The sequence below is a fragment of the Hemitrygon akajei genome, chromosome 17, assembly GCF_048418815.1.
Source record: "Hemitrygon akajei chromosome 17, sHemAka1.3, whole genome shotgun sequence".
NCBI lineage: Eukaryota > Metazoa > Chordata > Chondrichthyes > Myliobatiformes > Dasyatidae > Hemitrygon > Hemitrygon akajei.
The window spans coordinates 51,296,260-51,311,166 of record NC_133140.1 but is presented as its reverse complement, the minus strand read 5'-3'; the positions used below and the strand labels follow the sequence as shown (position 1 = coordinate 51,311,166).

Here is a 14,907-nt window from a genome sequence, read left to right as displayed (position 1 = left end):
GATTTTTGCTGTCCTCACATTTCTTTATACAGGATAAAAGCTAGACATCAGTTGTATTAAACAACTTTTGACATCAAAGTCTATACAGTTATTATACACAATATAGGATTTCTGCAGAATGGTAGTTTTAGTCCTTGGTTCTAGTTTGTTAACTCCAATATTTCATACACTGATAGTAGTTCTCCCCTAAAGTAAGAAACCTATCCATCATCTTTAATAAAAATCAATTTCAAATGATACAATTCCATTTTCTTCCTTTGGCATCAAGCCTTGACTCAGGCTTTTAAACTTTGTACAATAAATTCATCAACACTTTCAGAAAGCTGTCAGGATTGGGTATGTGATGTAATCAATTTTTTTAAAGGGCAATCTCACTCTATTTTAATATTTAATTTTTGGGATCTGGATGGTGCTGGCAAAAGCAACACTAATTGTTAATCACTAACAGTTCAGTCGTATTCATGCCAAGGTTTTCTCTCCATTAGTAAATCGTATGAGATTAAAAGAAAATAGCCGTAATTCAAAGTTTTCTTGATCACCTTCTAGTATGATTAAACAACGACCTCTCCCTACCCCACTCCACCCAATGCTTCAGAGTACCACACATAAAATGCTGGTCAGGCAGCATCTATGATGAGCAATAAACAGCCAATGTTTTGGGCTGAGACCCTACATTAGGACTGGAAAGAAAGGGGAAGAAGGTTGGGTGGGGGGGGGGAGTGGTTTGACCTGAGAGGGTGGGAGATGATGGGCGGAAAAGTTAAAAGGCTGAAGAAGGAACGTTATAGGAGAGGAGAATGGATGTGGGAGAAAGGGAATGCTTCAGGTTTGGTTTTCCAGGTTATGAACCCACTTGATCCTGAGTGCTCCAAAATATTGGCCATCACAACATCCTTAAAAAAAAACCCCTTAATGATGAACCAGGTACTCATTCAATAAATATTTGGGCAGAAAATTGAGTTGGTACTGTACACAATCTGTGGGATAACAAGGACTCTGTTATACTTACAGCAGGCCAATAACCAACCCTTGTTCAAGACAGAGCAAATAATGAAACCTTGTTCAGAGGATTCAATAATGGAAAAATTGCAAAAAGCCAAGCAATTGGTTACTTCTGATAAATTCTATTTGTTTTCATTGCCTGAGAGGATTTGATAATGGTTTAGTCAGAACCACATCCCTGATAGCAATTAATTATTTTATCCTGACAGTCCTAAAGCCGATATTCTCTTGGATTCAGCATTACCACTTACTCTCAGACCTCTCATTCTTTACAGTCAAGGCTAATGTCTAATTAAACAATAGCATGACCTGTGCTGTGGTATTACAAATTTGTACTTTAGAACTCATCATTTCTTGTGGCAACCCATTTTTATGTAGCCACAATATTGGCATTGATAAAAACATGTGTAAACTTATCCAGATTTGTTTTGCCCACACAAAGTAGGATAACTCATTCAAACTAACGACTGTCCAAATAATGCTTACTCACCAATACTGTGTTTTAGTGTTTTCAAGTGCCATTCCAAAGTTAATTCCAAACTCGGACCAAAGTGCCAAATTCCAGAAGTGAGGGGAGAGTGACTGCCCCTGGCAGAATTTGATCAGGTGCAGCACCAGGCAGTTATAGTGAAACTGAAGTCAAGTATCAAGGAGAAAACATACTCCACATAAAGGAAGATGTTTGCCTTTGATAGAGCTCAACCATTTCAATATCAGAAATCTGGAAATACTTAGGGCCATACCCTAAATCGAGTCAACTGCTTCTTTCTTTCTTTGATACAGCGCGAGGTAGGCCATTCCGTCCCTTCAAGCCATACCACCCCAGCAACCCCACAACTCTGACTAACTCTAAACTAATCATGGAATGATTTACAATGACCAATTAACCCACCTAGTTTCCTTGGCTGTGTAAGTCTAGGGAAGACACACTCCTGTCCCGCCAAGCCCGTGAGATTGAAACAACTCTTCCACCCCAAACCCCGGTTTGTGTGGAGGCTGTGTAATCTGTTACCCTGTTACAACTCAGTGGCAAGAAATAACAGACAGCACACTGTGAAAGGAATTATATTGATGAATCTTAACTTAAGGGTTAGTAAAGAAAAGAAAGAAAAAAAACAAAAAGAGCCCATTATTATTAAACAGTCAAATGTACACATGTTGGAGCTCAACTCTTCCAAAAGTCATAAATATTCACTGATCTTCAGTCAACTGTGGCATCTTGCTCCATCAAATCACGGTCCCCCACCAGGTTGAATCCTATGAGTGGTTCTCTTCAGCAACTTGACTCTTCATCTCCCACCGAGCAAAGGACACAGCTTACACTGGTGTCCGGCACGCATCAAAAAACCCACTCCCCTGATTGGACGGCTCACATTCCAAAGCACCTGTTATCTCTAACCATAACCCAAGCACTGCTTCTACAGAAAGGACATTACATTAGGAGTGAAGCCTTTCTCAAGATGTTACACTCTACCCCCCTCACCAAAATTAGTCATGTCCTCATGATGTTGAGGTAATTTGTCACCCCTTCATACAAAGCATAATGCCCAGCCCAGGTGTAAGTGGCAGTGACATAGCTTACCAAGGGGATTGGTGCCACACTCTGTTCCCCGGGTGTGACATGGGCCAGTCTGTCTGGGGGTTTCCTGACTCTTTGGGACCTCCTAACCCCATAATCTACTTCTTCAGCTTCAGACTCTGCCTGGGCTCTTTCCTGTCTACCTGGGGAGGCCCCTCCCTGTCCATTACTCGTGCCTCCTGACACCTCAGGGCCCCTCAGCACTTGTCTGTGCTCACCTTCCTACCCAGCTATTTTAGAGTCAAACCTCCCGTTATTTTCTAACCGCAAACCTGTCTGTCCACTGCTAGCTCCCCCCATTTTACCTGCCTCAGCATGAGAAGGGTTGGGAATCTCTTCATCAATTATTGGTGAGTTTGCAAAGGGCAGCATATACCACACTCTCCGATCCCGTATCACATTCAGGGGTGGGGTCTGCTCCAATCCTGCCTGCTGCTTGTCCTTCGGTTCCCCCATGTCACCGCAGAGTCCTCTTACTAGGTGTAGGGTCCAGGTCAGGATGTGGGTCAACATGTACCTCTTGTCCCAGTGGTTCCGATGGAGAATCTTGACAGGCCATTCCCATCCTCTGGTTTCACCCAGAAAACTGGTACTTTTGGCATCTGACTCTCCACTACATATTGCATAGTCACCCAGTGCTCAGCCAGCTTATGCTTCCCAGGTAGCCCCAATTTCATTATGAGGACTCGATCTTTAGGCATTAGTTGGGAGAACCTAACCTTTTGATCATACCTCCTCTTATTTCCTTGATTCTGTTTGGTAGCCGAGACATCAGCTAGTTCATAAGCCATTTTCAGCTCTCTTCTCATATCATACACATACTTCAGATAAATCTTCTGTTGTAGATCTCCCTCGCCAGTCCCAAAACAGAGGTGAATGGGCAACCTCGCTTCGTGCCCAAACATCAGATAATACAACGAGTACCCAGTAGCTTCATTTCGTGTACAGTTGTACCAGTGGACCAGATGTCCAATATGTTGACTGCACTTGTTCTTTTTATTGATCTCCAAGGTTCCTAGTATATCTAGCAAGGTCTGATTGAACCTCTCGGGCTGGGGATCACCCTTTGGGTGATAAGGCATAGTCCTCGACTTCTCGACTCCAAGCATACTCAGTAACTCATGTACGCGCCTACTCTCGAAATCCTGTCCCTGATCACTTTGTATCTACCTGAGGAGGCCATAATAAATGAAATACTTCTCCCATAGCACTTTGGCCACAATGGGTGTCCACTGATCCTTGGTAGTGAAGGCTTGCGCATATCTGGTGTAGTGATCTGTAATAGTCAAGACATTCACCATGTTGCTGGCATCAGGCTCTATTAACAGGAAATCCATACACTTCAGATCCAGAGGCCCTGCGCTCTGCAAATGGGATAACGGAGCAGCCCTTTTAGGCAACGTGCTCCCTGTATACATAGAATGCACGACTTGCAATACTCTTCGACCTCCAGCTTCATTCGGGGCCAGTAGGACCCATCTCTGAGCAATCCATAGGTTTTCTCAACCACCTGATGACCAAAACCATCATGAAGTGATGATCTGATACTTTTCAGGCAGAACCAGTTGGGAATGCCACTGTTTGTCTGGAGGTGATGTGACCCAGTACAGAATCTGGTTCCTCAACTCTTTGTCCACTTGGGCCACATCCCCTTTCGCAACCACTGACCAAATGCTACCTATGCTATGCTGAGCAGCTGCCACCTCACCAGGACTTAATTCCAGTAACTGCTTTGTCTACAGAGGAGTCAGGTTGCAGTAAGCTTGTGGAATGGCACCATCAGAAGCTCCCAGATGATCCACCACTTGATTCTGCTCTTGCCTTTTTGTCAAACCTCCACTCCATGATCGTAACTGTTCCTAAGGCTTTAACGGTTCCTAAAGTACTATTTAACAATGCATTGAGGCTACGAATGTCAAACTCACTCAATACACAAGCATTCGTTACTGGTAACCCCGTGGATTCGCACCACCGCTCAACCCTGCAGCATCCATAATCATGTATCGTAATCACTTTATCGGATGATAGTTTAACACAGACTTAAATACACATCCCACTGGATCAATGCTCAGGCCAATCACACAGCGGCCAACAAAGTCGATCTGGGACGATACCCCACAATGAAACCCACCCAGTTTCCTTGGTGGCACAAGTCTAGGGAATCGACACTCCAGTCCTGCCAAACCTGTGAGATTGAGATAGCTCTCCCACCCCAAACCCCGGTTTGTGTGGATGCTGTAGTTTGCTATCCTGTTACAACTCAGTGGCAAGAAATAACAGACAGTACACTGCATACAACTGAAGGAATTTTATTTATGAATCTTAGTGTTAGTAAAGAAAAGAAAGAAAAAACCGAAAAGGGGTAATTATAATTAAACAGTAAAATATGCACAAGTTGGAGCTCAACTCTTTCAAAAGTGAGACATATTCACCAATCTTCAGTCGACTGCGGCACCTTGGGTTGAATCCTATCACTGGTTCTGTCTAGCGTCATCTTCTTCATCTCTCACCGAACAAAGGACCCAGCTTACACTGGTGTCAGGCACACAACACAAAACCCACTCCCCTGATTGGACGGCTCACATTCCAATGCACCTGTCATCTCTAACCATTATCCAAACACTGTTTCCACAGAAAGACTATTGTGTTAGCAGTGAAATCTTTCCCAGGGTGTTAAACCTATTTGTTACGCTTTTGGAATATGGAAGGAAACCGGAGGACCTGGGGGAAACCCATGCATTCCACAGAGAGGATGTAGTGAGACTCTGTACAAAATGGCGCCAGAATTGAACTCCAACCTCTGGAACTCCCTGAGTTGTAATAGCATCGCACTAAATGCTAAGCTACTGTGGCGCCCATCAATGAGGTTCCTTCAATCATACGCAAAATGGTGTTCCCTGATGACTGCACAATGCTCAATCTATTTGCATTTACTCAGGAAATGTAGCAGTCCTCAGCTGCATACTGTAGGCACCAGACACATAAATAGTGTGGTTATAAGGCAACATTCAAACACGGGATGATAAATGCAAAACAATCATCATATCCTCCTGTGGTGAACTACATATACCTGTCTGGACACGCCCCCCCGCTGACTGCTCCTGTGGCTCCTCCCACGGACCCCGGTATAAAGGCGATTGAGGCCTGAGCCCTGGCCTCAGTCTCCAGGATGTGGTGTGGTGGTCACTTGCTGCTTGTTCTTTCTTCCAGCCAATAAAAGCCTATATCTTGCCTCTCGTCTCCGAGAGTTATTGATGGTGCATCACCTCCTGTGCCAGGCAATGCCATCTTTGATAAAAAATCTAACTATGCAAGAACGGACTTAGGCCAGCTGGAAAGGGGCATGAGAAGGCCTTGACGAACAGGATTAAGGAAAAGCCCAAGACATTCTATACAAATATGAAGAACAGGAGGCTGACTAAGGTGAAGTTGGGAACAGGGATAGAAGAAGAAACATGTGCACAGAGTCGGAGTAGTTAGGGAGAGTCCTTAATGAATATTTTGCTTCAGTACTCACTAGAGAGAGGGACCTCGACATTTGTGAGGACTGTGATAAGCTAGAACATGTCAACATGAAGAAAGAGGACATGCTGGAACTTTTGTAAAACATTAGGATAGGTAAGACTCCAGGGCTGGACAGGATATATCTGAAGTTGTTATGGGAAGCTAGGGAAGAGATTGCAGCACCTTTGGGGATGTTGTTTGTGTCATCATGGACCACAGGAGTACTGCCAGATGATTGGAGGGTGGCAAATGTTCAATAAAGGGAGGAGGGATAACCTTGGGATTTATAGACCACTGAGTCAATGGTGGACAAATTAGTGAAGTAGATTCTGTGCTGTAGTGTTCTATTTTCTATGTCCTGAAATGGCAAAAGCACTTTAAAATGAACCCATACACTTAAAACATCACTCTGTTCATTTAAACTGTATCCTACAATCACGCTGCCAATTTTCACATCATTGGCGAATGTTGCCGCTGCAACCAACAAGGTTCATGACATATAAGTCAGTGATAATAAACCTGATCATGATTTCTTAACTTCCACCTGTATATTGGTGTCCAATGATGATTTGGTCCTGAAGCAAAACCATTGGCTCTGGGGCTGCACAGTAAAGAATTGTGCTTAATGTATTTTGATCATTATCCTTGCCACCTCCTCACACCGAGCAAGAAATTCATCAGTGTCCTGGGCCCAGGGCCCCATGTTATGTGCCACAGCATTGTGGAACTCTAAGGTTTGTCTGGGACTGGGACTGGATCTGGGGATTGTGAAGGTGTGAACAACAAGGCTCAACAGCAAGTTGAAGGATCAAGATTCAAATCAGTGCTTCAGCTGCAAGCCAGGGGTTAAGTCGGGCCTTTAGCTGTGATCTGATCAAAGCAATGGACTCCAAGTCAGGGACTATCAGGGAAGGAAGAGTGAAGCACTGAGCAGCGATGAATGAGTCATTGTAGGTGATTTCTGGATAAGGCAGTGGTTGGTACCATGCAAAAGGAGGGGAGGAGATGGGGCTGAATGTAGTTCCCAAGTTCAGCTTGGCCTGCTCAGGAGTAGGACTATTGAAGCTTAACTGTTCTGAGAGCGATCAACAACTGACACTATTCAGAACAATGTGATCTGATTTCCCAAGTGACAGTCTAACAGATCCTCGCATGGGTCCTGACAATACCTGCAGTCTATCTCACAAATAAATTGCTTATCATCACAAGGGCAATTCACAGCTGGTGCCCGGTCAGATTTGCAGGTTGTCATATTCAGCCAAGAGAGCATCAAAATCTCATTCCATTGATGATGTTCATGTACTGTAGGTAGTGTTGAAAACAACAGGAGTGCATATTCAAATTTCCAAGCCACTTCAATTCATAAGGAGCAATACTGCAGACCACCTCATACAGGAAACTCAGCAGTTCTTTCAGATAAATCATCCTAACCTTTAATATTGCTGGTCTGTAACATTATCAAAAGTCAAAGCAACCACTCATATTATTCTGTAAAAGAACAAATATTTATTTCATAGTTCTGGAATAATGATTGCAAAAATGAAATGCAGATAGTAACAGGACATATGGTTCTATATAGTGTAGATACCTTGCACTGCATATACAATCAATGGCCACTTAATTAGGTAAAGGAGTGGAACCCAGTATGGTCTTCTGCTGCTGTAGCCCATCCACTTCGTGGTTCAACATGTTGTGCATTCTGAGATGCTCTTCTGCACACCACTGTTGTTATGCCTGGTTATTTGAGATTCTGCTGCCTTCCTGTCAGCTTGAACCCGTCTAGCCATTTCTCTCTGACCTGTTTTATTAACAGGGCATTTTCACCCACAGAACTGCCACTTGCTTGATGTTTTTTTTGTTTATCACACCATTCACTGGAAACAGCAGAGACTATTGTGTGTGAACATCCCAGGAGATCAGCAGTTTCTGACCACCCCATCTGGCACCCACAATCATTCCATAATCAATGTCACTTAGATCATATTTATTCCCCATTCTAATCTTTGGCCTGAACAACTGAACCTCTTGGTCATGTCTGCATGCTTTTATGCATTGAGTTGCTGCCACATGATTGGCTGATTAGATATTTGCATTAATGAGCAGGTGTATAGGCGTACATAATCATGTGAACACTGAGTGTGTGTGAATATACAAGCACAGTATACATGTCACCTGCGTAAGTGGGAAGTGCATACACTTTCTTTTGGTCGCTTTGTTATTAGAAGCTGAACAAATCAAAATCAGCTTTCCCTCTGAGCCACACTGCTAATCCTGCTTTCATCATCTGTGCACAGTTTGACCAATTCATCCATACATGCATAGCAGCCATTCAGAGCCGAGCAGGTAATTGAATTTCTAGGTTTCATTTCCAAGCTGCACAAAATTTTAACACAGAAATCCGAGTTTTTTTGTGCATCAGAAACTCGTACCAGTTGAAACCGAAGTCAGAATCTCAGAAAGCAAACAGATGGATCAGAGCAAGTTAGCTTCATTCCCTGCTCAAATTCAGATAGGTCATGCACCTCTCACATGGAGTCTGCATTTGTTCTTAAGCAGCTTCTCCATCAATTAGGGAGGATTCAGATCAGAGATTTTCTTCTGGAAGATTGACTGACATAGGTCATCGACTGTGAAAACCCATCTATATTTCCTTGCATACATTCAGGCAAAACTGACACCAATTCCTGGCTTTATTTCATAAACATCCACTGCAATGTCATGCACAATGATTTTGATATGTCACACTCCAAGAATGCAACTTTGAATTTTTGTTCTATTATATAAGCTATTAAAGGTGTTTCACGCTCCATAGAAATATTTCCAAATCCTGGTTTTGAATGCCTGTTAAAACATTTACTCACATTTATGTTGTTTTCTTCATTGGAGTTTGCTTCAAAGAGTGGCTCCTCATCGGTGGATATATCACTGTCATCACGGGCTGAATTATGATACATGTTTCTCCAAATTAAAGTACTCATCCTGTTCTTATGAATAAAATTCCCATCAGAAAACCATAAGGAAATGTGAGGATTTATGAATGCTCAATCAATTTCCAATAATACTGGTTGTTTCATCAGATGCCGCTAACAGCAGTGCAAACACTGTGCTTTATGAGTCGTGTCCATTTCGGGATTTTTAACCCACGCTTACCAGTCATTGTATCAGTGGCAGTAAATACAAGATGTAAATGTGCTGTGATTCTGGTTTTCTCTTTATACACCATGCTGCGGAATTCTGCTTTTACAATCACATTGAATGAAAGTTCCAGGCTGCTGACTCATACGGGCCATTGAAAGGTTTTAGCTGCCTCTTACATTTTTGTTTGTTCTGCGCTTTGCCCTGCACGTAAGATCATAAGATATAGAAGCTAAGTTAGGCCATCTGACCACTGAGTATGATCCGCCATTTCATCATGGCTGATCCAGTTTCACTCTCAGCCCCAATCTCTAGTCTTCTGCCCTTTTCCCTTCATGGCCTGACTAATCAAGAACCGATCAACCTCTGCCTTACATATACATAGAGATTTGGCCTCCACAACTGCCTTTGGCAATGAATTCCACAGATTCACCACTCTCTGGCTAAGGAAATTCCTCCTCATATCTGTTCTAAAAGGACGACCCTCTATTCTGAGACCGTGTCCTCCGGTCTTAGACTCTCCCATCGTAGGAAACATTCTCTCCACATCCACTTTATCGAGGCCTTTCACCATTTGATAGGTTTCAAAGAAGTCATCCCTCATTCTTCTGAATTCCTGTGAGTAGAGGCCCAGAGCCATCAAACACTCCTCATATGACAAGCTTTTCAATCCCGAATCATTTTTGTGAACCTCATTTGAACCCTTTCCAATGTTATTGGATGTTATTTACATAACCATATAACCAAATAACAATTACAGCACGAAAACAGACCATCTCGGTCCTTCTAGTCCGTGCCGAACGCTTACTCTCACCTAGTCCCACCGACCTAAGTAAAAGTGGCAGGCAGGCAAATCCAGGGCAAAAAGCTAAAAGAGCCACTTTTCAACATAATTGTATAAGGGCTCAGAGTGTTGTAAAAACAAGCCTGAAGGCTTTGTGTGTCAATGCGAGTAGCATTCGTAACAAGGTGGATGAATTGAATGTGCAGATAGTTATTAATGAATATGATATAGTTGGGATCACAGAGACATGGCTCCAGGGTGACCAAGGATGGGAGCTCAACATCCAGGGATATTCAATATTCAGGAGGGATAGACAGGAAAGGAAAGGAGGTGGGGTAGCATTGCTGGTTAGAGAGGAGATTAACGCAATAGAAAGGAAGGACATTAGCCTGGAGGATGTGGAATCGATATGGGTAGAGCTGCATAACACTAAGGGGCAGAAAACGCTGGTGGGAGTAGTGTACAGGCCACCTAACATTAGTAGTGAGGTTGGGGATGGCATTAAATAGGAAATTAGAAATGTGTGCAATAAAGGAACAGTAGTTATAATGGATGACTTCAATCTACATATAGATTGGGTGAACCAAATTGGTAAGGGTGCTGAGGAAGAGGATTTCTTGGAATGTATGTGGGATGGTTTTCTGAACCAACATGTCGAGGAACCAACTAGAGAGCAGGTCATTCTAGATTGGGTATTGAGCAATGAGGAAGGGTTAGTTAGCAATCTTGTCGTGTGAGGCCCCTTGGGTAGGAGTGACCATACTATGGTGGAATTCTTCATTAAGATGGAGAGTGACATAGTTAATTCAGAAACAAAGGTTCTGAACTTAAGGAAGGGCAACTTTGAAGGTTTGAGACATGAATTAGCTAAGATAGACTGGCAAATGATACATAAAGGGTTGATGGTGGATATGCAATGGCAAGCATTTAAAGATCGCATGGATGAACTACAATTGTTCATCCCAGTTTGGCAAAAGAATAAACCAGGGAAGGTAGTGCACACGTGGCTGACAAGGGAAATTAGGGATAGTATCAAGTCCAAAGAAGAAACATATAAATTAGCAAAAAGAAAGCGGCACACCTGAGGACTGGGAGAAATTCAGAGACCAGCAGAGGAGGACAAAGAGCTTAATTAGGAAAGGGAAAAAAGATTATGAGAGAAAGCTGGCAGGGAACATAAAAACTGACTGTAAAAGCTTTTATAGATACGTGGAAAGAAAAAGATTGGTCAAGACAAATGTAGGTCCTTTACAGTCAGAAACAGGTGAATTGATCGTAGGGAACAAAGACATGGCAGAGCAATTGAATAACTACTTTGGTTCTGTCTTCACTAAGGAGGACATAAATAATCTTCCGGAAATAGTAAGGGACTGAGGGTCTAGTGAAATGGAGGAATTGAGGGAAATACATGTTAGTAGGGAAGTGGTGTTAGGTAAATTGAAGGGATTAAAGGCAGATAAATCCCCAGGGCCAGATGGTCTGCATCCCAGAGTGCTTAAGGAAGTAGCCCAAGAAGTAGTGGATGCATTAGTGATAATTTTTCAAAACTCCTTAGATTCTGGATTAGTTCCTGAGGATTGGAGGGTGGCTAATGTAACCCCACTTTTTTAAAAAGGAGGGAGAGAGAAACCGGGGAATTATAGACCAGTTAGTCTGACATTGGTGGTGGGGAAAATGCTAGAGTCAGTTATCAAAGATGTGATAACAGCACATTTGGAAAGAGGTGAAATCATCGGACAAAGTCAGCATGGATTTGTGAAAGGAAAATCATGCATCCTCTTAGCATCTTCCTCACAGCTAACACCGCCGCCCAGCTTCAGAATGGCAGGCAGTGACTAGTGGGGTACCGCAAGGCTCAGTGCTGGGACCCCAGTTGTTTACAATATATATTAATGATTTAGACGAGGGAATTAAATGCAGCATCTCCAAGTTTGCAGATGACACGAAGCTGGGTGGCAGTGTTAGCTGTGAGGAGGATGCTAAGAGGATGCAGGGTGACTTGGATAGGTTAGGTGAGTGGGCAAATACATGGCAGATGCAATTTAATGTGGATAAATGTGAGGTTATCCACTTTGGTTCCAAGAACAGGAAAAAAGATTATTATCTGAACGGTGGCCGATTACAAAAAGGGGAGGTGCAATGAGACCTGGGTGTCATTGTACACCAGTCATTGAAGGTGGGCATGCAGGTACAGCAGGCGGTGAAAAAGGCAAATGGTATGTTGGTATTCATAGCAAAAGGATTTGAGTACAGGAGCAAGGAGGTTCTACTGCAGTTGTACAAGGCCTTGGTGAGACCGCACCTAGAATATTGTGTGCAGTTTTGGTCCCCTAATCTGAGGAAAGACATTCTTGCCATAGAGGGAGTACAGAGAAGGTTCACCAGATTGATTCCTGGGATGGCAGGACTTTCATATGAAGAATGACTGGATCGACTAGGCTTATACTCACTGGAATTTAGAAGATTGAGGGGGATCTTATTGAAACGTATAAATTTCTAAAGGGATTGGACAGGCTAGATGCAGGAAGATTGATTCCGATGTTGGGGAAGTCCAGAACGAGGGGTCACAATTTAAGGATAAAGGGGAAGCCTTTTAGGACCGAGATGAGGGAAAACTTCACACACAGAGCGATGAATCTGTGGAATTCTCTGCCACAGGAAACAGTTGAGGCCAGTTCATTGGCTATATTTAAGAGGAAGTTAGATATGGCCCTTGTGGCTAAAGGGATCGGGGGTATGGAGAGAAAGCAGGTACAGGGTTCTGAATTGGATGATCAGCCATGATCATACTGAATGGCGGTGTAGGCTCGAAGGGCCAACTGGCCTACTCCTGCACCTATTTTCTATGTTTCTATGACCTGCACTCAGCCCATAACCATCTATTCCTTTCCTGTCCATATACCTATCCAAATTTACTTTAAATGACAATATTGAACCTGCCCCTACCACTTCTACTGGACGCTCGTTCCACTCTCTGAGTAAAGAAATTCCCCCTCATGTTACCCCTAAACTTTTGCCCCCTAACTCTCAACTCATGTCCTCTTGTTTGAATCTCCCCTACTCTCAATGGAAAAAGCCTATTCACGTCAACTCTATCTATCCCCCTCATAATTTTAAATACCTCTATCAAGTCCCCCTTCAACCTTCTACACTCCAAAGAATAAAGACCTAACTTATTCAACCTTTCTCTGTAACTTAGATGCTGAAACCCAGGTAACATTCTAGTAAATCTTCTCTGTACTCTCTCTATTTTGTTGACATCTTTCCTATAATTCAGTGACCAGTACTGTACACAATACTCCAAATTTGTCCTTACCAATACCTTGTACAATTTTAACATTACATCCCAGCACCTATACTCAATGCTCTGATTTATAAAGGCCAGCATACCAAAAGCTTTCTTCACCACCCTATCCACATGAGATTCCACCTTCAGGGAACTATGCACCATTATTCCTAGATCACTCTGTTTTACTGCATTCCTCAATGCCCTACCATTTACCATGTATGTCCTATTTGGATTATTCCTACCAAAATGTAGCACCTCACACTTATCAGCATTAAACTCTATCTGCCATCGTTCAGCCCACTCTTCTAACTGGCCTAAATCTCTCTGAAAGCTTTGAAAACCTACTTCATTATCCACAATGCCACCTATCTTAGTATCATCTGCAAACTTACTAATCCAATTTACCACCCCATCATCCAGATTATTAATGTATATGACAAACAACATTGGACCCAATACAGATCCCTGAGGCATACCATTAGTCACCAAACTGACAAAGAGTTATCCACCACTACTCTCTGGCATCTGCCATCTAGCCACTGTTGAATTCATTTTACTACTTCAATATTAACACCTAAAAATTGAACCTTCCTAACTAACCTTCCATGCGGAACCTTGTCAAAGGCCTTACTGAAGTCCATATAGACAACATCACTGCTTTACCCTCGTCAACTTTCCTAGTAATCTCTTCAAAAAATTCAATAAGATTTGTCAAATATGACCTTCCACGCACTATTCCATGTTGACTGTTCCTAATCAGACCCTGTCTATCCAGATAATTATATATACTATCTCTAAGAATACTTTCCATTAATTTACCCACCACTGACGTCAAACTTACAGGCCTATAATTGCTAGGTTTACTCTTATAACCCTTTTTAAACAATGGAACAACATGAGCAATACGCCAATCCTCCGGCTCCATCCCCGTTTCTAATGATATTTGGAATATTTCTGTCAGAGCCCCTGCTATTTCTACACTAACTTCCCTCAAGGTACTAGGGAATATCCTGTCAGGATCCGGAAATTTATCCACTTTTATATTCCTTAAAAGCACCAGCACTTCCTCCTCTTTAATCGTCATAGTTTCCATAACTTCCCTACTCATTTCCCTTACCTTACACAATTCAATATCCTTCTCCTTAGTGAATACCAAAGAAAAGAAATTGTTCAAAATCTCCCCCATCTATTTTAGCTCTACACATAGCAGTCCACACTGATTCTCTAAGGGACCAATTTTATCCCTCACTATCCTTTTGCTATTAATATAACTATAGAAATCCTTTGGATTTATTTTCACCTTACTTGCCAAAGCAACCTCATATCTTCTTTTAGCTTTTCTAATTTCTTTGTTAAGATTCTTCTTACATTCTTTATATTCCTTGAGCACCTCATTTACTCCATGCTGCCTATACTTATTGTAGATCTCTCTCTTTTTCCAAACCAAGTTTCCAATATCCCTTGAAAACCATGGCTCTCTCAAACTTTTAACCTTTCCTTTCAACCTAACAGAAACATAAAGATTCTGTACCCTCAAAATTTCACCTTTAAATGACCTCCATTTCTCTATTACATTCTTCCCATAAAACAAATTATCCCAATCCATTCCTTCTA

General features: G+C 42.4%; 1 protein-coding gene across 1 annotated transcript in view; it reads right to left on the bottom strand.

Moving 5' to 3' along the window:
- Positions 1–9,260, bottom strand: part of vstm2b (V-set and transmembrane domain containing 2B) — an 86,400-nt gene extending 77,140 nt beyond the window's left edge. Inside the window, exon 1 of the mRNA XM_073070093.1 lies at positions 8,947–9,260. The gene's annotated coding sequence lies outside the window, so the exon portion shown is untranslated. The remainder of the gene's footprint in view (positions 1–8,946) is intronic.
- Between the last annotated feature and the right edge of the window lie 5,647 nt (positions 9,261–14,907).